Genomic DNA, 25223 nt, shown 5'->3' with positions numbered 1-25223 from the left:
TCTTTTGCTTCCGCACGGTATGCCTCAGAGGGCTGCTGGATGTAGGCAGAGTAGACAGTAACGTGCTGTTCAGGCGCCTGCGCAGCTTATCGTTGCACAGCACGAAGAATATGAACAGCATTAGCCTGTAGACAACACAAACACTCTGATCAAACGAAACTGTATATTTCCAGAGACCCTTTCAAGTCCCAAACATCTACAGTGTATATATACAGAATGAAGTGGCGAAAGAAAATTTGTACCAAGGCTGGGATTCAAACCCAGGTCTCCTGCTGACTAGGCAGATGCGCTAACCAATATGCCACCCTGGCATAGTGGGTTTCCCTAGCATGCCTCTTACCTCAATACCAGGTGGGCTGAGGCATGATGGGAGGGAATTTGGATTGAGAAGGAAGACATTATAGGGTAGTCCATACAGTTTTGCGAACGTAATGTGCTATGGTGCTGGTGTAGTGGTTAGTCTGACTGCGTAATCAGCAGGGGACTGAGGACTGAATCCAAGCCTTAGTACAAATTTTCATTTGTCACTTCAGTCTGCATATATAGAAACACTTCATTTGTGTAGCCACATACCAAGGTGTATATATATATATATATGTATATATATATATATATATATATATATATAAGTCTTTGTAACTGTTTTGAAAGAGAATCGGCAGTACCACTTCAGTTAAAAATTATCACAAGAACAGGTGAACGACTGTGGGGTGCTAGATTAGCCTGTTACCTTGGAAGTTTTAGGCAAAGGCTGGGCTCTTCCCCAAATTCCGCCTTAGAGCATAGTGCTCAGGTGTAGTGCACCCTGACCTGGATAAATGCGGATGGGGGCTTGTGAAGGTAGGTATGTTTCATTTAAATGAATTGGTCTGAAGAATATTATATGTATTTTGCATTGGTATGCCCAGGTCAGTATGACATACCGTGAAGCTGTTAATGTTGTCATGGAAGGACGCAGTTCCAGCATGGGAATGATATCCAGGAAAACTGGAGAGAGAGGAGGTGATTCGTGTCATCTGGGGACTGAAGTGTAAAAAGTTTGCCACACGCATCATCCATATAAAAAAACGACAAAAACTTGCAAAATACCTAGAAGACAAATAATGGAAGGTATTGTACAGTTAGTAAAAATAAAAAATTAAATTTGTTGAATACATTAGGTAGGTTGTCCGACCTAGTCTAAGAATATTTGTGATGAAATAATTAATGAATTACCTAAACTGATGAGAAAAATATAAAAGATAAATATTATTTCTTTTGGTATAAAAGATTTATGACAAGCTGATCTAGCAGAAATGGATCCTGGAAACTTAAAAAGGAATTACAAAAATAAATAAAGGAAATAAATATTTATTAACTGTTATTGATGTGTTTTCAAAATTTGTTCTGGCTATTCCAGTAAAAGGTAAAAGTGGTAAAAATGTAACTCATACTTTTGAAAAACATGTGAAATCTCAGATATTCTAGAAATTCACAAACAGATAAGGGTAAGGAATTTTATAATAAAGATTTTCAAGAACTTATGAAAAAATATAAAATTAATAACTTCTCATCTCTTATAAGAAAGGTAACGTTTGTATAGACAGGTGGAAATTAGAGTACCTATTGTTAAGTATGAATCTGAATATGAACGTGAATTACAACAGGAAAGTTTGAAAAATCCTAAAATACCAGAACCTTGCTATGGATTATGAACTATGGAAAACGTTGGGCTGTGGAACAGAAATAATTTTGAATTAGATATAATAAATTACTATAATTCAGCAGAGTTTAATATGCTTATTTTATTTTTATTGTTTTTCAAATGAAGTAAAAACTAATCTTCTTTATTCCTTATTGTTTGATTATGTGAAATAAAAAAATAATTATTTAAAATAGCGAGATGTTAATGTAAATGAGTAATTCAGTTTAAAACGAGATATTGATATAAATCCATATAATTTTATTACAAATTTTCTTATTTATGTTGTAAATATGACTCGAAAAAAATACTGTAGGAACACAAGAAAACTACCATGAAATTACATGCTACTTTTAATAATAACATTCCTAATCATTCTTTAGCTTATATAAGTTTTATGGAAATATGTTTAACTTTCAATACTCCATATAGAATATTATGAGACTATTAAACTACTTTTTTTGTTTGCTTCTTGAGGAAGGAACTTTAAAAAATGCTATATAAACTTGAATATACATTTTTACTATTTCTAGAAAATTGAATCACAAATATGATATAGTAAATGATCATGATTTCTATGATAATCCTCAGATTTTTTATAGTCATAAAAAAAGAAAGAGTTTGATCCTACTATTTCTCCTCAAATATCTACAATATTTTCATTACAAAATTCCAACATATGATTAATACATTAATTACATTTTTTCTTTCTCAGTAATCTTTTATTAAATATGGTTTAAAGTAATAATTGGCAGTATTACATTTGGCTTGTTCCTTTTGGGTTTATTAAAACTTTCAACAAAAATATTTTTCTCAAATTTAAATTTATCCCCTAGATTAGTTACTTTTATTTGTTCTAATTAATAAGACAAAACTTTATTAGGTTTTTAAATATGAAAAAGATGAGTTCACATATTTTAGGTGAATACTTTTTAAATGAAAATTAAATTAAAAAAATTTAATTGAAAAAATTTTTAAATTTATTCTCAAAATCTTAAGTCTTTACATGTGGGAGACCTTTCCAGTTTTTATTCAATTAAACATTTGTAATTTACTGATTTTCAATCACTTTCATATTCAGTTTAAATTTATAACTATTCTGATTTTCAAATCATATTCATATTTGTTCAAATCTATAATTTAACTGATTTTTTATTTGGTTTTGTTCATTAAACTCGGTGAAATTTGTTTTTATAATTGAATGAAACATATTGAGTTAAGGGAGAAAAACGATCAGTACTAGGAGATGAAAATTAGGGTCCTGCCCCAGGATTGGGGCAGTGTCCAATTTTCGTCTACTGTGACCAAATTGTTAACAAAACTTTAAAGTCAGAAAATTAAGTCTTGACTAAACACCCTCAGATCACAATATTGTTGTGTAGCTACACACAGTGAAACAGAACAGACTAGTATGGAGAGTCACATCAAACCAATTTCGAGCTGAAGACCACAATAACAACAACAGTCAGCCTATTCCTTACACATATAACCTGCTAACATCTTACTTACTGTAGTGTAATTGTCTGGTATTTGGTTACTTTGTAGGTTTATTCACATTAAAGTATTCAGAAATAACCAGTCTCTTTTCCTAAGGCTTATTTCTAATTTCTTTTCAGTTTAGTTTTACGTGCTTTTATCTTTGATGCTAGAGATGTTACTAAAGCACATTGCAGGACACTGGGATCTGATCTCGTTCGAATGGTATTGCTACTGTGGGTGTTTTCTCTAATTCGAGGGATAAAGTCGTGCTTTCAAATTCAAAAAATTCTCCTCCCTTAGTTGCTTTTACAATCCATATAATGTTATTGAATAACTGCCCTGGTTTTCACAAGTTCAGACAGTTAAGAGCCATGACGAAATATATTTTAATCATGAGAACAAGTGCCAGTATGTCTCGCAGATGTGGAATGATGCAATAGCAACACATGAATTAATTTAACGATACAGACTGATCTTCCTCCAGAAGCAATGCGAAGATACAAAGGTTTAATTATCACCTAGAAAAAATAGTGTTAGTTGACTAATTTCATGTTTGTTTGCAGGGACATCTCTGGAATCCCTGTACACACTGAAATCTCCATGCAACAATACTGTGGATTTGCCACTAGAAAAATCAAAACAAAAATTTGCATGAATTGTTAAAGTACAGTATCGTCACGTTAGTCGTTCTTTTTCTGTGGCTGAAGGGCTACAATGCTGAAATAATGCTTGCTCAGGCGACGGCAGTATGTTTCAACAAAACACTGCAATATGATACATTGGTCACATAGCACAGACACTTCCCAAGCGTTTAATTGTGGATGATGCAAAAAAGAATTATAGATCAGATCCAGGAAATATTGGTTATGAAGAAGGTCACTACCCACTGAATTCGAGACCTGCTCACACTTGAACATAGTCAGCAGTGGTAATATTGCAGATAGAGTCTAAGACGGGGAGGCTGTAATGTTTGGATCACAGGTTTGCTTCAAACATTATACACTTTTAATCATTGGGACAGCATAATATGCAAGTAGTAAAGCGTAATACTTAGGTGATTTCGAGGAAATAGCAAGAGAAGTTTTATGTGTCAATGATGTACTGATAAGAAAAACGAAACTGTAATTTAAGGCAATTTCATTTTGAATTGCACTTTTATCATTGAATATTATAAACATTTTTAAATATTTGAGATATGATTACAAACAACTTTGGCACACTGAAAATCTGTTGTTGGGGCAAACATGTTTTGAGCATTTTTCACACACTATTTTGGTTTTCTTGTCCACATTTCTTGCACAAATGTAGCGTCTTGCTTTCCTCATGGGTTCTGGCTCTGAAGATGTTGAGGTAAGAGGAGTACCACCAAGTTTAACAATAACGTCTCTCAGTTCATGAGAAAGGGGTGGGACATCTCGACATTGTATATGGGGCTTTACTAAATCCATTCCAAGCTTTTGTAGTAATTATCTTCTTTTTAAATCATTTGTTTGATCAAGTTGTTTGGTACACTGAAGCAAGACAGCAGCATACTATGTTAAGAATGGCATAAAATACAGACATTGGCCATCTGCGTGATTGCCATGATAACGAATAGTTGACGCACATTTGGTCCAGTGTGTCCACTGCTCCTTTTGTGGCATTGTAATCAATGATCATTTCAGGTTTTTTCCGTTGAGTACTAATTTTCTGATTGTGATGCATAGATGAAAGCAACACAACAGCTCGACCTTTCCGAGGAACATAAGAACAAATTGTCTTTCCTTCGTTACGCCCAAATAATGCAGATTCTACTGGGCACTTTCTGTTCGGTTTGAATTCTTCTGGGAACTGCGGTTTATATTGCTTTAGAGTGCCTAAGACAGTTAACTTTTTGGCTTCTAGTTGATCACAGAGTTCAAGTGACATGAACCAGTTGTCTACTGTCACATGTCTATTGCTTCCCTCAATTGGTGTTATTAATTTCAAAACATCCTATGTTAGGATTGATAATGTACTTTTATTTGTCCCTTTTCCTGTGTAAACAAATGCATTGCGTAAATAGAATGTTCATGAGTCACAAAGGCACATAACTTTGAGGCCATATTTGGCTGGCTTCTTGGTCATATACATGCGAAATTTGCACCTGCCATGAAAGGGTACTAGCATTTCATCGATTGTCACATACACTCCTGCAGTATAATACTTTTGACGTTTGTCTATAAAGAGTTCCCACACATCTCTAATAGCTGCAAGTCTGTCATCAGCCTTCCTAGCATCTCTTGCAGCAGCACAATCGAATCGCAAACAAGACAAAATGAATAAAAATCTCTGAACGCTCATAGTGGCTCGAAACACATCACAACCACTTCCATTATTAGCAAAAAGTCCAACAACATTTTCGTGATTGAATTTCATTACTCCAGATAAATAAAGCAGACCCAGAAATGCTCTCAGTTCTATTATATCTAGCGGATTTATGAACGCTGGCTTAGGATCTCTATATTTGTTTGACATGTCATGTATCTTGACATTTGTATTGGTGAGTATCAGTTGCAATAAATCTTCACTAATGAACATTTCCCAAGAAGATAATATGTCAGTTGAATCAATCGTTTTTGCTTCACGTTTACCACCTGGAAGATGACTAACTATGTTGTGAGCATGGGTACGAGTTGTAGGAGGAGCTTCTTTTGACCACTTGTAGCACTGCTTTTTTCCAAAAAAATATTTATCAGCGGAAGGTCTAATGCATGCTCTTCATCTGATTCTTCACATCTACTTTTTGATGTAGCTTCAGAGGTGGAATCATGATCACTTAGTATAAATTCATCCTCATCTGCTGTGGTTTCCTCATCAGATTGCAAAAACGCAGCATCATTCACTATTCTTTCCAACTCGTCATCTGTTAATGACTTCAATGATGCCATTCTGAAAAATAATGCATTCATACTCACATAACCTTCACAATTAACGTTATCATAGAAAGTGTGCTGTTTTCGAAGTACTCAAAGATTTCAGTCGTGTAAAACACTAATTGAGATAGTCAAAAACAACTTACATTAATATTCTGGTGGGGTATTCTGAGACCTTTCTTTCTTTATCTCACACAACAATACTGGAAACATCGCATTCAACACTCCACGTTAAAAGGCAGCACTTCACTGAGGATTACCAAGAACACAGGTGCCATCTGTTGTTCCGTTCACGTACTATGTATTGTATTCCATCGTCTGGGGTTCTCTGGGACCCCACTAGAGCAGTTAAGGGTTAAGAAACCTTTATGCATTCGAAAAAGAGTCATGTATGACCTCCACAACATTTTGGCTATGAAGAAGGTCGCCATCCACTAGATTTGACAACTGCTCACACTCGAACACAGTAAGCAGCGGAAATGTTGCAGATACACTATAATAAGGGTAGGTCACGATGTTATGAAATAATATTTGTTGTGATAATAAAGGTCACCAAACAGCCAAAATGCCATTGGAAATTTAATACAAGGTCAAGCAAATACACATGTTTCTCATTGTATTACGTTTCAAATGTAGTATGTATGACTGGTGTTGAAAAAAACGAATAAAAATAACATTAAATGGACTTGATCCATCGATCTACCAGCTACGGAGCTTGAAAGTTACCTACATCACCTCGACCAACTTGCCCTCAGTGTTAAAACACACCTGTATCCCTCTGACACACAGTACTTCTGTTGCAGTTTTCCCAAATCGCCTATGTAGTTTGCCTTACTACCTGCACACGATGATGTCCCAATGGACTACGAAAAAGTCCAAACGTCGAGGTGTCCCCTTGTAAAAACAAGAATCTCTGCACCATAAATGATCTATCCAAATGAGACAGAAATCGGTAGGTGTGATTAACACATGCAGATAAAAAAATAATTACAATTTCAGAACTGGATGATTTGTTCAAGGTAAAAGAGCTTCACAGATTGAACAAGTCAATCATGTGTTGCTCCAACTCTAGCCCTTATGCAAGCAGTTATTTGGTATGGGACTGATTGATAAAGTTGTTGGATGTCCTCCAGAGGTATATCGTGCCAAACTCCATCCAACAGATCGTCAAAATCTAGAGTGGTTGGAGGACTTTGTCCATAATACTCCAAATGTTCTCAGTTAGGAAGAGACCTGGCGACCTTGCTGCCCAAGGTAATATTTGACAAACACAAAGACAAGCAGTAGAAACTCTCGCAATGTGCAGTAGGGCGTTATCCTGCTGAAATGTAGCCCCAGGATGACTTTGCCACGAAGGGCAACTAAACGTGGCGTAGAATATTGTCGACATACTGCTGCGCTGCAAAGGTGAGGTGGCTGACAAACAAAGGGGATTTTGCTATGAAAAGAAATGCTACCCAAACTATATCTCCTGATTTTTAGCCTGTATACTGTGCAACAGTCAGGCTGATGCCCCACCAGCCTCTGGGATGTCTCCAGAAACGTCTTCGCTGGTGATCGGAGCCAGTTCGAAGCGGGACTCACTAGTGAAGACAATTCTATTCTAGTGAATGAGATTCTATGCAGAAGACGTAGCTGGGGGTGCCCCAGAAAGCAGTGGGTTACCAACCTGGCTGCTGGCCTCCATAAGCTCGACAGCCAGGAGTGATGGTCTAAGGTGCCATTTCATTCATAGCAGGACCCCTTTGGCTGTCACCTGCGGCACCCCTGCAGCATAGCGGTACGTCGACGATATTCTGAGCCCTGTTTTGCTGTCCTTCATGGCAAGACATCTTGTGCTTAGATTTCAGCGAGTTAAAGCCAGCCTGCACACGGCGAGAGTTTCTACTGCTTGTCTTTGTGCTTGCCAAACTCTACCTTGGGCAGCAAGATCTTCAGATCTCTACTCAATTGAGAACACTTTAGGACTTATGCAGGGCCCTCCAGCCACCTCGGGATTTCGATAATCCAATTGAAGAGAATCTGGCACGATATCCCTCAAGAGCACATTTAAAAACAGTGTCAATCAGTGCCAAGGTGAATACCTTCTTGCATACGGGCCAGAGATGGACCAATGAGTTATTGACTTGTTCAGTCTTTGAAGCTCTTTGTCTTGAATAAATCAATCAATTCTTCTGAAATTGTGATCATTTGTTAGTCTACACACGTACATCATATCTAATGAATTCCTTCTCATTCTGTTGATAGTCTCATTTCTGCTATTATTCAGTAAATTTCTGGTTTACTCTCAATCCATAGAATATGCTCGTTAGACTTATTATTGTATTTAACAGTTCCTGCTTTACTTCCTCAGTTTCAATGAGGATAGCAATGCCATCATCGAATCTTACTGCTGATATCCTTTCGCCCTGAATGGCAGTCCCACTGCTGAACAGTAGTGAACAGTATAAAATTAGGTGAAAGCCTAGTGACACAAAGGAGAAGGAGTAGATGGCAGTTACCCCTGCGGCGTGGCGACGATGCTGAAGATGTATGCAACTGCTGGCTCCCTGGCCGGTGGTCCCAGCAGCCATGGGAGGCCCAACAGGAAGAACAGCATCACCGTGGTGAGGGATCGGTGCCGCAGCTGTGAGGGCCCGTGTCTGCAACAGGAGAAGTACGCTCTCATCCCAGTCACCACTGTGCCCCTACACCTCTGAGACAGCAACACCACTTCTCCAATACTCCTGTGCACACTTAAGGAATCTGGGAGATGGGGTGGTGAGGCTCAATATAAGCCTGAACCGTTTCTTCAAATATTACAATGTATTCCACTAGAAGGCTACTGGAGCTCTCGAAAGGAGAGTACTTGCAAAAACGTCATCATATGTGTACTGCCCCTGAAGTGCCTGTAAATAGAAAACACTTGAATGTGTCCTTTTCATTCAAGCTGATCCGATACAAAAATAAAAACAAATTTTTTTCCAGGGGTCACACTTCGTACAGCTTTTCATGTTCATGAATCTGATTATAAATATAGTAAGACCGACTGCAAATTATTTGCTGCTCCAGTGTCCACACTAACAGTAGGTAGAGTGTATACAATATTACATAGCCCCAGTCTGCGCAGGAGGCTCAGTAGAGGAGGGAACAACGGTAGTGGTGGGGCTCCCTTGTGGAGGGGAAGTGTAGTTATACAGCTGAACCCTTCACAAAAGCGCCTGTCACAGGCGAACAACACTTTGGCCTGACCTGCTGCGAGAATAATTTTCTTGCAAAAGACACAGGATATCATCAACACATCATCCAAGAATAATTCGTACAGGTGAGGGTCGTCTTCGTTTCCTCTGTCAGCATTTTTATGCTTACACTGCTCAACGTGCAGAGCAAGGAAAGTTGGCCAACGGAGCGACAGCGACAGCGATAGTGACAAAAGCGCCTGTCATGCAGAAATTTAAAGTTACAGCAAGTATCTGCAAACGATTGTGTTAACGGGTTATATCAGTACGATAAACAATTCCAAAAGTCAACCATTTATTATTAAAAACCCAATGGGCACATGATTATACTGAAACTGCAGAGAAAGCGATTTGTTTCCTCTTGTCTTGTAGACTTACACTTTTTTTCCTTCTCTTGTTGCCATATTAAAACTGGCTTCATTACCCAAAACACAATGATGTTAAACAGTTTCCCCTCACTAACATGCTTATGCATTTGCAATGGTGACAGGATCTTGCAACAGTCTATCATTAATCTAATAACTATGGACACGTAAGGTCAATACATTATGAAAACCTCATGTTTGATACAAGAAGCGATGTCAACAAATTTCTCTTCATCAGAAACGCTTTCCTTGCCATTGCCAGTCTACATTTTATATCCTCTCTACTTGGACCATCATTTCTTCACTTATATTGCTGCAAGCTCATACCGATTGTTGTTCAACAGCTATCGATGGCTCTTAAAATAATTACAGTATTTCACTGAATAAGTCTGCAGTCACTCTTATATCGTAGCAAATAAGAAAAGTTATTCAGTTACCTATCTGGCAAAATATTCTCTGCTTTGCATGCTGCTGTTCATCAAAAATTCATTTGAGTATCTCGTACTGTTTACGAGGTATGATGACCATTATGAATATTTCACTTCCATTCTATTATTTGCACACACCATCGGAAGAGAGTGTACTGCATACAACCCATTTCCTCAAGACTGGTAACAGATACAAGAAAAAATCAATATGTTAGCTCCATTGTATCTGTAGCAATGTACCATCGAACATGCACCAAACGAAAACTCATAGCGACCCTTATATGTCATTACAATTAGAATTGAGTACAGCACCTTACTTAATATATACATAACACAATAACTATGACAGTTCATGAAATATCGGCAGCTCGTCACGAGGCTGACGAATGAGTCTATGAGTTTGGTGAGAATCAAACTTTTCACCGAATACTTTCTTTAGAAACTTATGAGAAAGGTTGCAAAGCAACTGGCGTGTGTATGCCTCTGTTCCTGCTGTTTAGCAGAGAAACTTCCGTGCGTTAACGGACGAAGCGAAGGCCTCATTAGGCGATAGCAAACGGAAGCTTCCGATTCATTGAAACAGAGAGCTGCAATGGCCTAGCGCTGAGAACTAAAGTAGGTTTCTGCTTAGGGGCCAGGTAATCCTGCACGAGCTCTGCTCCCAAGAGTCGCACGTTATCTTCTGGTTCCATAAATTTATTTCTGCGCAGGAGGAAAGATTCTCCAACTGACATCTTCTAATTAACCTTCACAAGGAGATGTTGTTGTTGTACTCGTAGTCTTCAGTCCACAGACTGGTTTGATGCAGCTCTCCATGCTACTATATCCTGTGCAAGCTTCATCATCTCCCAGTACCTACTGCAACCTACATCCTTCTGAATCTGCTTAGTGTATTCATCTCTTGGTCTCCCTCTACAGTTTTTACCCTCCACACTGCCCTCCAATACTAAATTGGTGATCCCTTAATGTCTCAGAACATGTCCTACCAACCGATCTTATCTTATGGTCAAGTTGTGCCACAAATTCCTCTTCTCCCCAATTCGATTCAGCATCTCCTCATTAGTTACGTGATCTATCCATCTACCCTCCAGCATTCTTCTGTAACACCACACTTCGAAGGCTTCTATTCTCTTCTCGTCTAAACTATTTATAGTCCATGTTTCACTTCCATACATGGCTACACTCCATATAAATGCTTCCAGATAAGACTTCCTGACACTTAAATCTATACTCGATGTCAACAAATTTCTCTTCATCAGAAACGCTTTCCTTGCCATTGCCAGTCTACATTTTATATCCTCTCTACTTCGACCATCATCAGTTATTTTTCTCCTCACACAGCAAAACTCGTCTACTACCTTAAGTGTCTCATTTCCAAATCGAATTCTCTCAGCATAATCTGATTTAATTCGACTGCAGTCCATTATCTTCGTTTTGCTTTTGTTGATGTTCATCTTATATCCTTCTTTCAAGACATTGTCCATTCTGTTCAACTGCTCTTCCAGGTCCTTGGCTGTCTCTGACAGCACTACAATGTCATCAGCTAACCTCAAAGTTTTTCTTTCTTCTCCATGGATTTTAATTCCTACTCAAAATTTTTCTTTTGTTTCCTTCACTGCTTGCTCAATATACAGATTGAATAACAATGGGGACTCTTATAACTGCCACCTGGTTTCTGTACAAATTATAAATAGCCTTTTTCTCCCTGTATTTGACCCCTGTCACCGTCAGAATCTGAAAGAGAGTATTTCAGTCAACATTGTCAAAAGCTTTCTCTAAGTCTGCAAATGCTAGAAATGTAGGATTGCCTTTCTTTAATCTATCTTCTGAGATAAATCGTAGGGTCAGTATTGCCTCTCTCGTTTTAACATTTCTACAGAACGCGAACTGCTCTTCCCCAAGGTCATCTTCTACCAGTTTTTCCATTCGTCTCTAAAGAATCGTGTCAGTATTTTGCATCTGTGACTTATTAAGCTGAGAGTTCGGTAATTTTCATAGATGTCAATACCTGCTTTCTTTCGGACTGGAAGTATTATATTCTTCTTGAAGTCCGAGGGTATTTCGCCTGTCTCATACATCTTGCTCACCAGATGGTAGAGTTTTGTCATGACTGGCTTTCCCAGGGCTATCAGTAGTTTTAATGGAATGTTGTCTACTCGTGGGACCTTGTTTCGACGTAGGTCGTTCAGTACTTTGTAAGATTTTTCACGCAGTATCATACCTCCCTTCTAATCTTCATTTACGTCCTCTTCTATTTCCATAATATTTGCCTTCAGGTACATCGCCCTTGTATAGACCCTCTGTATTCTCCTTCCATCTTTCTGCTTTCTCTTCTTTGCTTAGAACTCGTTTTCCGTCTGAGCTATAGATGTTCATACAAGACGTTCTCCTTTCTCCAAAGGTTTCTTTAATTTTCCTGTAAGCAGCCTCTATCTTACCCCTAGTGATATATGCCTCTACATCCTTACGTTTGTCCTGTAGCCATCCCTGCTTAGCGATTTTGCACTTCCTGTCGATTTCATTTTTGAGACGCTTGTATTCCTTCTTGCCTGCCTGCTTCATTTACTGTATTTTTGTATTTTCTCCATTCACCAATCAAACTCAATATCTCTCCCATCACCCAATGATTTCTACTAGCTCTCATCTTTTTACCTACTTGATTCTCTGCTGCCTTCACTATTTCTTCCCTCAAAGCACCCCATTTTTCTTCTACTGTATTTCTTTCCCTGTTCTTGTCAATCGTTCCCTAATGCTCTCTCTGAAATTCTCCACAACCTTTGGTTCTTTCTGTTTATCCAGGTCCCATCGACTTAAATTCCCACCTTTTTGCAGATTCTTCAGTTTTAATCTACAGTTCATAACCAATGGAGTGTGGTCACAGTCCACATCTGCCTCTAGAAATGTCTTAGAACGTAAAACCTGGTTCCAGAATCTCTGTCTTACCACTATATAATCAATCTGAAACCTTCCAGTGTCTCCAGGCCTCTTCCATGTCTACAATCTTCTTTCATGATTCGTAAACCAAGTGTTAGATATGATTAAGTTATGATCTGTACAAAATTCTATCAGGCAGCTTCCTCTTTTATTCATTACCCCCATTCCGCATTCACCTACTATTTTTGCTTCTCTTCCTTTTCCTACTATCGAATTCCATTCCCCATGACTATAAAATTTTCGTCTCCCTACACCATCTGAAAAATTTCTTTTATCTCATCATACATTTCTTCAATCTCTTCGTCATCTGCGTAGCTAATTGACATATAAACTTGTACTACTGTGATAGGCGTGGGCTTAGTGTCTATCTTGGCTACAATAATGTGTTCACTATGCTGCTCGTAGTAGCTTACCCCCGCTACTTTTTTTTCGTTATTAAACCTACTCCTGCATTACCCCTATCTGATTTTGTGTTTATAACCGCGTATTCATCTGACCAGAAGTCTTGTTCCTCCTGCCACCGAACTTCACTAATTCCCACTATATCTAACTTTAACCTATCCATTTCCCTTTCAAAATTTTCTAACCTACCTAACCGATTATGGGATCTAACATTCCACGCTCCGATCCGTAGAACGCCAGTTTTCTTTCTCCTGATAACGGCGTCCTCCTGAGTAGTCCCAGCCCAGAGATCAGAATGGGGAACTATTTTACCTCCAGAATATTTTACCCAAGAGGACGTCTTAATCATTTAACGATACAGTAAAGCTGAATGCCCTCAGGAAAAATTATGGCTGTAGTTTCCTCTTGCTTTCAACCGTTCGCAGTATCAGCACAGCAAGGCTGTTTTGGTTTGTTACAAGACCAGATCAGTCAATCATCCAGATGATTCCCACTTCAACTACTAAAAGGCTGCTGCCCTCTTCAGGAACCACACGTTTGTCTGGCCTCTCCAATACTCGGTAGGCTGGTATTTTTTTCGCTACAAAGTATTGCAAGGAAGTGTCAAATGACTTCCCAAATTCAAAGAATGTGGCATCAACCTGAGCGCCATTGTCTACAGCCCATGGCTTTCATGTAGGAACAGAGCGAGATAGGTTTCACAGAATCTCTGTTTGCGATATCCATGCTGATTTTTATAGAGAAGAATTTCATTTTCCAAAAACGTCATAATTGTTGAGCACATGACATGTTCCACAATTCTACAACAGGCTGACGTCAATGATATAGGTCTGTAATTGTGTGCATCTGTCCTACAACCCTTCTTAAAAATGGGAATGACCTGCGTTTAGTTCCAGTCGCCAGGTACCCTTCGTTGCTCAGGTGATCAATGATAAATTACTGCTAGAAGGGGAGCAAGTTCTTTCGCATAATATTTAGGTATTTCATCTGGCTCTGATACATTTCCACTACTAAGGGATTGTAGTTTTTTTCTTTTCCGCGATCTGTTATCTCAATATCTGCCATTTCGACGTTCATACGACGATTGAGAGGAGGGAAGATCTTACACCAAGAAACAATTTATGAATACCGAATTCAGCATCCGGCCTTCCATCTTTTATCTTCTGTTTCGGTGCCAGTACGGTCGCTGAGTGAATGAGTAGATGATTCTGACCCACTTACTGATTTTACACATGACGAAAGCCTCTTAGGGTCTTTACTCAGATCGGTTGACAAAGTCGCTAAACGCTTCTCTCATTGCAGTCCGTAGTTTCATTTTCACTTCCTTCAGCTTTTGCTTGTCAGCTAGGATTTTACTTCTGTTGAATCTGAGATGAAGTTCTCTTTGTTTACTTATCAGTTTCCTAACACAGCTATTAAACCATGGTAGTAGGTCTTTCCCATCCTTTAAGATCTTACTCGAAACATGCTTGTCTAGGGCAAATTGCACGAGGTCTTTCAATTTTTTGCATTTGTTCTTCACATATTCGACCTCCGCACCGAATATTTGATGCTGACTGCTCAGATACTCTAAATTTGCTAAGCAAAAATATCTTCCTACATTTCTCAAGTTTCACTGTAAGACCCACTGTCATAGATGCTGTCCCAGTCTTATGATCACTGATGTCTTACTCTACGTTAACTGATTTGGTGACAGAGTGCTACAGAATTTTGGTATATTTTTCTTCTTATAAGTGGAAATGAATCCATCGACATCAGATTCATCCACTGCTGCTGTTTGCGGTTCAGAATCATCTATCTGAGCGTATATTTGAATTTATGAACCATAAAAATTATCAGTTAAATTTAGGTAATTGGTTCAAAGATATTTGGTTCCATTATGTGAAGAGAAAACTCTGCTGATCACTAATTAGATTTTATGCTTTATTAAACTCTGAATTTCAGAGGCCGTGACGTTGGGCCCTGAAAAATTAAACAAATAAAACGAGATTTTATTAAGTAAGGAATTTCAGTTTCCCTGACTTCTGTAAAATATTTTTATCTAATATATTTTTGTTCTATATAAATAGGGTTACTTGCTGTGACATCTAATACTGCGATGAATATTTCTGAATTTATTCAGAAAAAATTACCAATTAAATTTGAATTCTTGGTTTAAAGATATTTGGGTCCCAAACATTGAAAAGGAAAATGTATTGATTACTAATGATATTTCTGTTTGGAATTCCTGGGACAAAACTTTTAGACCATTCATTTTTTTAAAAAAATTATAAGGGAAAATACGTTCTGTTTCATAAAGATAATGAGGTACCCTTCACGAGAATACAATGCACTAATCCACTTTGCTGTAGAGTATGAATATATTAGAAATGAAATGAATACATTAAAACCAAATAATTGTGTTCAAAAGAAATCGATTTTATTAACTGTTGAAAATTTTAAAAAATTCGGTAATGAGATTCAATACAAAACTTTGTAAAGAGGTAAGAAAATATTACATTCTTTTAGGAAAAACTACTGAATTATCTGAAGTATGCCACAATTGTTGGAAAGGCTAATTCTCAAAAAATTATTGAACAACAAGCAAAATAAATACAAGCAAAGTACCTAGAATGTGTACAACTAAGAAATATAATTTCTGATGTAGTAGAAATGAAGAAAGAACAAATTATTTACTTTACTACATCTATGCAGTATGCCAAGAAAAACTATTTCAAAGTTGGTGGTGTATTATCTAAAAATCATATTTCAGGAAGATTATCCAGTTGTAATAGTGGAAGACCTAAAGATGATAAAATATTTTATGTCAGAAAATACAAATGTACAGATTACAAATTAGTACAGAATACACTTAGCACTTATTCTGATGTACACAGAGTAGACAAAAGAAAAGAAATATACAATATACACTTCAACAGTCTGTTTTACTTTGTTCACAAATTATACAGCCAATCCAATGAATCTGCTGATGAAATAAATAAGAAGAGGAAAAATATTTATGATAAAATTTTAACTCCACCCACTATAGAATTTTAACATATTGATGATGAACATAAAAAATACTGGAAAATTTTAATGTGTTGGATGTATTAAAAGGTAATGAAAAATCCAATATTTTTATCAATAAAGGGATCTTTATTCTTTAATTTTAGAGATTTTTTACACATTGTTCCCAGCAATGTCCATAATTATTCCATTACTTTACACAAATATACAAAAGAACAACTAATTAATGATATAATGAATCTCCATCAAATTGAATTAACATAAGAACCGAAAAAATCAACAAAAATATGATGTGGTCGTTCGTTAACTTCTCAATAATTCAACTATTTCAGTTGAGGATTTTTCCAGCCCCTGAATTTGTAATTGTTGAGGAATTTCAGTGGATCTGAGTGGATCTACTGCTGATAAAAAAAAACCTATTATTGCAAGAGGGGAAAGACCCAAAACATTAAAGGACTTTAACTTTCATGATGTAATATTTTTAAAACCTCTCCTGCTCGTTCCCTTCACAAAAATTCAACTTGTGCAGGGGTCGATTTTTTTATTCATTACAGAATTCCAAAGGTGGAAAATTCACCCTCTAGAGGAATCTGATGATTTTGTTGAAGATCTAAATTAAATCACACACGATTTATAAAATGACATTATCATTATTTACCCAATTGTTGGCAAACTTTCGAACCCGACCTATTAACATAAACTTTATGTCCCTTTTTTCTCATAATTTTGACACATAGATAAATATCAGAAAAATTCGTTTTCATTAGTTCTTGTTGATAAAAAATTCCTTCAGTATCTTTCATTTCATATGTGATTGGATTGGAGAGATAGTCTTCAATTTCGAAAATTTCTGACAGCGAATTGCCAGAATATCTTTACTCAAAAAGTCTTTTCAGTTTGCTTATTCTCACTTTGTCACCAATTTTGAATTTGGGATTAGCGTCTAGAAAATTTGTTATGTAAACAGTTTCCAATAACATCTTTTCAACATTTTTATTTACGTCTTTTGGTGCCATTTTTATAGTTGAGTGTCTTGTGTTATTGTATTCATCAAGTAATTTAGATTCTAAGTTAAACCATTTCTAATTTCCTTGAAGAGCAAATTTCTTGCAGATTTTTCCTTTAAGTCTTTGTTAAATCGTTCAACAACTAATGTGTTTAATTCAGTAATAGTTGAATAATGATTAACACTATATTTTTTCACCAGCTCATAAAACTCTTTATTATAGTATTCTTTACCATTATCTGTCTGTAAATTTTTTGAAGTTTTCTCTCTAAATATTTTTTCAAAAGCCCCTGTTACATTCTAACCTGTTTTATAGTTAATGGGAATAGCCCAAGTAAATCTTGAGAAGCGGTCTATAACAGTTAATAAATATTTATATCCTTTATTTATTTTTGAAATTCGTTTAAAATTACCTGAGTCCATGTGAACTAGATCATATGGTATATAAATCATCTATACCAAGAGAAATAAATTGCTTCTTTTAAATTTTTGTCTTACTGGTTAATGTAATTCATCAGTAATTTGTTCACAAATTTTACAGTGAGCCCCCTTCACCGACAAATTTTTTTTAGCGAATTTCCCTTTTTGTTTTTACATACTGTACAAAGACCTTCAATACCTTGTCTTCCATTTTAACTGTTTATCTGTGAGGATTATCGGTTTCAGTAAACTTTTTACACTTCGAACAGTAGATGTTATTATGATTATCCATTTATATTGAATAAAAATTTAATAAGATTTAAATTATTTGAGCAAATATAATTAACTTTAAACCAACCAGAACAGTTTAACAGAATTTTACAATCTTACAGACAGAAAATTTGATTTGTGTACAATTATTGATTTATTATTATAATTGTTTTGATACAGTATAAAATTGTGTATCTTTCGTTCCCCCTAGTCATAAATGTAAATTCAGTACTTTGTTTATCATACAGTTTATCTTTAAGATTACTTGACTCATGTAAGTATGGAGTTAAATAGGTTTTTGAGAAATAATCTAAAAAGCTTTTTCTATTTCCTTTTTGTAAAGTAATTAGTTAGATTAGTTTTAGTGACATCATCATTCAACTATGTATATTCAGGTTTTGTAACAATATTTGATAACTCATTCTGTCAATAGTGTTTGTTCACTACATCTTTTGCATAAATTGGGTCATTTACATTCGCAATTGTCCTACCTTTAAACCCAATATAACCTCTAGTTACTTTAAAAGTAGCATTAAATTCTTTCTGAAGTTGTTTAATTATATTATTTGTTTTTGGATCTATTCATGATTTAAAATCTTTGATGTTTGATTGAAAAATTTCAAATTTTGAAATTAATCCATTATTAATTTTTGATTGCAAATCTAAATCGTTATTGATCTTATTTCCAAAAATGTCCATTTATTGAAGTCCAAATATCATTAAACTTGTAATTACCTGAAGCAATTTCAACGCAAATAGACGTAAGTAACTACAATTATTTTATCAAAATTTTGTATTCTCTCAGCATTTTAGTGCAGATATTTTTCCCAAATAGTTAACCGCCAAATGAATCAAAATAAATTTTATATCTTCATTCTTGTAATAACAAATCCAATCAGAACCACCATGATCAGATTTATCTAAATTAACTATTCCAGATTCGTATTTTCTAGGATGACTTGGTAACTCATGATTCATAAAAACACCACGAAAATATTTAATTTATAATTGTTTAACTAATTTTTCTATATCGAAACAAATTAATGCATTAGGATAGAAATCGATTATTTGCTTGAAATTTTTTTCTAGAACGAGCACAATCTTTTTCATAGCTTGATTATGTCTTTTCTGTTCTTACAATTCTGCATCAGTTTTCATCTTGTTTATTACTCCAGATCCACCAGCAAGTGAACAAACAGATGCCAAATAACGTCATGCAGCTAGTAGTAATGGGAGAAATCACCTTCGTGATGTTAGTCCTTTTTTTCTTTCTTTTTATTTAATATTCAATAATATTTTTTACAACAGGAATTCCTAGAGTAATGAGTAAATTACCACCAGTTTCTTTCTCTTTCTTTCTTTTTTGTGCATCAGTTAAGAATGGTTCAATACTACGTAATTGTTGATTATTGAATTTAATTTTAATTGATTTTGATCTAGTCTTGCCACTTGGTTCAAATGGCTCTGAGCATCATGGGACCCAACATCCATGATCATCAGTCCCCTTGCCACTTGGTAACAAACTATAATCAATAGTAAACTTATTCATTTATATAGATATTTTTACACCTCCAAACCTTCGTCATCCAAAGCCACCACCAGTTGAAGCAGGCTGTAGACTGCATCCCATTCCTAATTTTCTCTTTTCTTCTATAATTCCTCAAACTGCAGTTGTTGCTAATTATTCTCTTAATGAAGCATCACTTGCATGAATTCTTTCTTTTGTAGCTAACTGGATTTTTTTATGTGCTTCATGTCTAGGTTCTAAATCTTTATTATCGCAATAGGCTATGTCATGTTGTTTCGAAGCTTCGTCTAATGGATTAATTACTTGCTGTCCTGTTTCTAATCTTTCTTCTAGTTTAGTAAAAGGCTGCAGCATGAATATCCTGGTAGATACATTTATGGCATAGGTAAACTATTAAAAGCCCAAGTGACTAATCCTTTCCCAAATTTTTCACTTTTCCAAGACGTATGAGGAAGATTATTCAGAATTTGGGTCAAATATGAAATTCCCTTTCAATTGCTCATGATGAAATCACTAAACATAGTTGACAATATTTGCATGAATCCCACTTTTTCATTGTGATAATGTTTCGACCATTAATGTTGTTTTTCTGCATATTTACAAAATTTATTTTTAAGTTTCTTGTCTGGAATTGTTATTTTTGGTTCCCAATCAGTTTTCATTTAATTAAATACATTTTTATAGTAAATGAGCAGATTATTTCAACTGAATGAAAAGTCATATGTTCCCAAACAGAGATTAACTATATGTACATGAAATAGCTTTAGTAATCTTGCACACGTAGGTTTTTATTCAAATTTGTAGCTCCAAATACAACACAGAAAAATAATAAATTATATTGTGATGGTGAAACGATGGAAAGTCCTGTTGGTCAATATAGTTTAAAAAACTTTTACTTGTTCGAATAATCCAAATATTCATATTAAACCAGATGATATTATAAATAGAATTGTAATCGAAAGTGATGTAACATTGTATGTGGATATAAAAGAAGATAATATTGCGAGTATGCTAGAATTTAATAATAAAATTATTCAATCAAATGAAAAAACTGTTGCTAATGATGATCCTATAATTATTCCTATTGAAATAATTAATGTAAATTTTAATTTAGCTGATATGATTTTTTAAAACATACTGATCATTTTCATAGAGAAACTAATATTATTGTTCCATTCAAGCCTAATGCAGAACTTGGTGGACCAATAATTCATGAACCATATTATCCTGTATATATTCCAAGTTTTGAACCTATAAGGATTTAGAAATTGCTGTAACTGATGAAAATGACAATCTGATTGATTTTAATGGTTCTTATATAACAGTAATCTTAATGTCTTAATAAATGTTATTCTTATTAAATAATGAACAAAATCGAGAGTTATCAGTTTTACTCCTCCCTGTGAATGAGAAGACTAAAAATAATCTAAATGTCCGCAATAAAACCACAGAGATTAATATAAATAATTAAAATGGATAAGTTCAGCCAAATCGTGCACTAATATATATGAGTTTTAGTATTATCGGAACTGATGGTTCAGTTACACAGAGACATCAATACTGCCTACCCAGACATCCATATCACATAGGAAGAGCTCCTTAGTGGACCATTTATAACGCTTTATAGGCCAATGTCTTCCTTAACCATCTTGATGACATATACTGCTTGAAACACATGACCAGATGCTACAGTTACATGGAAACATCAATGCTCCCTACCTAAACATCCACTCCACAGACAAAACTGAAACAGACAAAAGCTGCACTTCCAAGACATCACAGTAGAAAATGGAAAGCCACCAACACTAACTATCAGTTAACAAGAAAACTATGCAAGGATACACAACAGATCTAACTATCCCACAGCTCACAAACAAATTAGTTTCAGATATGTCTTTTGCAGACTGCACATAATTTCAGTGGATAAAGGGAGCTAGATGCAAGAACTTAAGAAAATTAGAGAGTTTGAATCAGGAAAGACTTACAAACTAGATACAGGAGACACATAGTAACAAAAAATTAAAACACTATGAGAACTAAACACACTCAACAGGATTACAGCGCAACAAATAAGCGATGGTCATACAACAAATGACACACAATGTACAGAGGAAAATGAAACAGAAAACCACAAAAAGCATGGCACACACTGACATTTAACAACAAACCAACCCACGGTATGGGAAACATTATGAGAGAATAGTGAATGCATGTGGCATATAAAACAAAAAGTGCACTAGAAGAAACATTATAAACATCTGGCATTAGCCTCTGTATATACCAGTTAACCTTCAAGGGCCATGATTTAGTATACCATGGTAGAGACATGCAGATATTTCAGAATGTAATACTCGGAACAGTTAAGAAAACTGAAAAGTGACTGCATGTGCTCCACATTTTTAGACCACCTCATTTGAAATGACAACCATACTTGTGCCATACAAAGATTCCCTCTAATATTTAAAAATCAGATATCATATAGCGCGAAAAAGTCTTCTATGATAAACAATGCACTCCAACAGAATATTATTCAACACACAATAATACTGTCTCTCTCTCTCTCTCTCTCTCTCTCTCTCTCTCTCTCTCACACACACACACACACACAAACACACACACACACACACACACACACACACACACACACAAACAAACAAACACAGACACACATACACTATTCAAACTTTGTGGCTTACATTCAAAAACAAATCAGGGTAACGATTGAGGCTGAACCAATGAAATTTAATTTGTAACAGAGCCAGGATTCCAACAGGTGTCTTCTGTTTCAGCCTACATCATTATCGTTGATAAAAGTGAGACCTACCATGTCTGAGGAACATTTGCTATATATAATTAATATCTCACATACGCCTGAGATACAGCAGGAATAACCCCATTTCGCTCATTGTGAAGGTTCTATTCCAATAACAGAGAGCTTCTGCAATGTTGGTGCATGTTTAGAAGCGGAACAGGAATGGGCTGGGATGTGAAATAGAATTAGTATTGGGGACTAATAAGTACTAGGGTAACCTGTACAGGTTTGATGGTCAAAGTGCCAGTGTGGGACAGCAGTTAGTGCATCTCCTGAGTAAGCAGGAAAACTGGTTCGAACCTCGATGCTGCTACAAATTTTAATTAATTGCTTCAGCCCACGTCGCTGTTTTAGGTAAAAGATGAGACTCAATATGTCTCAGGAACACCAACTGTATATGATTAACAGATTAGTGGATGAAACAACTGGTACCAGTGTATCTGATACATAAATGTATCGAGAAAGTGTGTCAAAGACAGACACATAGTAACATCCAAATTTTCCAATGAGCACGATAAAAATGTAAATAAACGCTATAACAGGTACACAACATACTCTACAATTAACAAACCACATAAAATAGTTTCCCAAACCGAAACCTCACGACACTGATGACACACAAAGTAAACAGGAGAAAGAAACAGCAAGCCACAAGAAAGCATGGCACACACTGACATGTAGTAACAAAGTAACCCACAGAATAGGAAACATTATGAGAGAACAGGAAATACATGTGGTATTAAACAACAATCAGCACACAAGAAGGAACATTAAAAACATCCAGCTTAAGCCTAGACAAAGTCATCAATGCAGATATATACCAACTAACCTTCAAAGATTGTGATTCAGTATACGTGGGACATACATGCTGATATTTTAGAATGAGATACTCTGAACATTCAAGAACATTGAAAAGTGACTGCTCCACATATGCAGACCACCTCACTGGAAATAACCACTATATTAGTGGCATAGAAATATTCCCACCAATCTCAAAACACAATAATCGTCCATACCACTTATTAACAATAGAAGAAAACTACCACAATCGAAATGGTATCACCCAGGACAGAAAGGTGGTCAATGGTCAAACAGTACTCCGCAACAGAACATTATTTAGCTCTCTACATTAACTATCACACAATAAAACCGTCTCTCTCTAGCACCCAAATAAAATCGATGTGCAGCTCAGGACAGGTTAGCTATAGCGTTTGTGAACATCAAACTGGAATGTATACCTTTATTTTACGAGAAAATATACGGTAGTTTATAAAAGTTCCATTCTAAACACTAATTGAATATAGATGTTGCCCTAACATCCTTGTGTTTCACACAACATGCTGTGTTATCTTTGAGATGTGCCTGATTTCTGTTGGTTGTCACAGCTCTCACATAATGCAGGAAAACGTTAAAGTACATAGGTAAACTAAACAACAACAAAATCTGATGTCATCATATTTCCGAACTACATTTAAATTGCGGGAGTATATTTCAGAAACAATGAAAGAAAAAGAAGGAATGAGAGTGCCAAACTGTGGTGAAACAAATTTGAGGGTTAAGCAAAGGCAAAAATTGTGTTACTGAAAGAGCAATAATTCATTACTGTTTTCTGGAAGCATGTCAACCCAGCTTAAAAGTCCATCATGGTAAGTAAATGAATGGTGTAAACTGTTTTCTGTTTGATGATTCGTGTCGACAATGGTTTAAGAATTATCTTTTACACTTAAGAATATAAACTTTGATATGTTTGTGACAAGTCTTCCATTGCCTCTTAAATGAAAATTTGTTTAAATATTCTTTACGTACTCCACATCCATGACAAGCGTTTGACTGTGGATATATGCCAGGAATAATAGCATTTTTTTCTATAATTAATGACTGAGTGAAGTAGAAAACCCTCATTATGCACGATACAAAAATTTAAATTTGAGCGCCACAGTGTTCGATTGTAAGCACGCCAGACACAATTTATTAACCTCCAGAGGACAATGCCCTAATGCTGTGTGACACCTCATCAAGCCTTCATCGTTGTCTCAGTACAGAGACAAAGAGGATGCACACGTTTCTTCATGTACATCATATTCGTGTGTAATCTTTAGAGTTAATAAACTTCAGGTATGTTGGTGGTTAGTTTCATCCTCTGTTCCAGATATTCCCGAACATTTCTGTGAGTTTAAGATTCAGGTATTTAGTAGGTATATTGGTGAAAATATGTACCTAAACGTTAGTCAACTAGAAATGAGAGCGTACAGTCCCGAGAGAAAGCTGTTGTCTCCTTGGAAGACAGTAGGATCATCAGCACACTAGTCATTAAGGGTTAAGGAGTTAATTTCCTATTATGACTAACAACTAAAACTATGTACTACCAAGAAATGACGGTAACTGCGATAGCTGATAACGAGAAGTAACATTTTAGCCCAAACTCCACTAGCCATGAAGATGTAGGAAGGGCAACGCGTGGTCACCGAGAATGTTGACGTAAGCTTCTTGGTTGATTGATGAAATCTTTTCTTGTCGTTAGCTGAGCAGTGGTGTCGTGTTGCCTCAAAGTTTCGACGAGTTTCCAACTCGTGATCCCCACTTAGCCTGTCGATAACGAATTGAAAATTTGTTGAAACTTTGCGACAATATGGAAGCTCGATTCGAATGATTACCTCAGAAGATTTCATCAGTGAAACTCACAGAGAAAGCTCTGCTCATCTCCATGGTAGTCTAGATTAATAATTGGCTCAAGTAAAGATACGATAAACATAACCAAAACATCGAAGAATCACCTCTGG

At 35.9% G+C, this 25223-nt stretch overlaps 1 non-coding gene across 1 annotated transcript; it reads right to left on the bottom strand.

Annotated features, from left to right (window-relative positions):
* Window positions 1-239: 239 nt before the first annotated feature.
* Trnat-agu lies at window positions 240-311 on the bottom strand. The gene has a single exon. It is a non-coding gene; the product is annotated as a tRNA-Thr (tRNA).
* Window positions 312-25223: the final 24912 nt, after the last annotated feature.

This window comes from Schistocerca americana, chromosome 2 (genome assembly GCF_021461395.2).
Source record: "Schistocerca americana isolate TAMUIC-IGC-003095 chromosome 2, iqSchAmer2.1, whole genome shotgun sequence".
Taxonomy (NCBI): domain Eukaryota; kingdom Metazoa; phylum Arthropoda; class Insecta; order Orthoptera; family Acrididae; genus Schistocerca; species Schistocerca americana.
The sequence above is the reverse complement of the archived record's forward strand: the minus strand, read 5'-3'. Positions and strand labels throughout refer to the sequence as shown.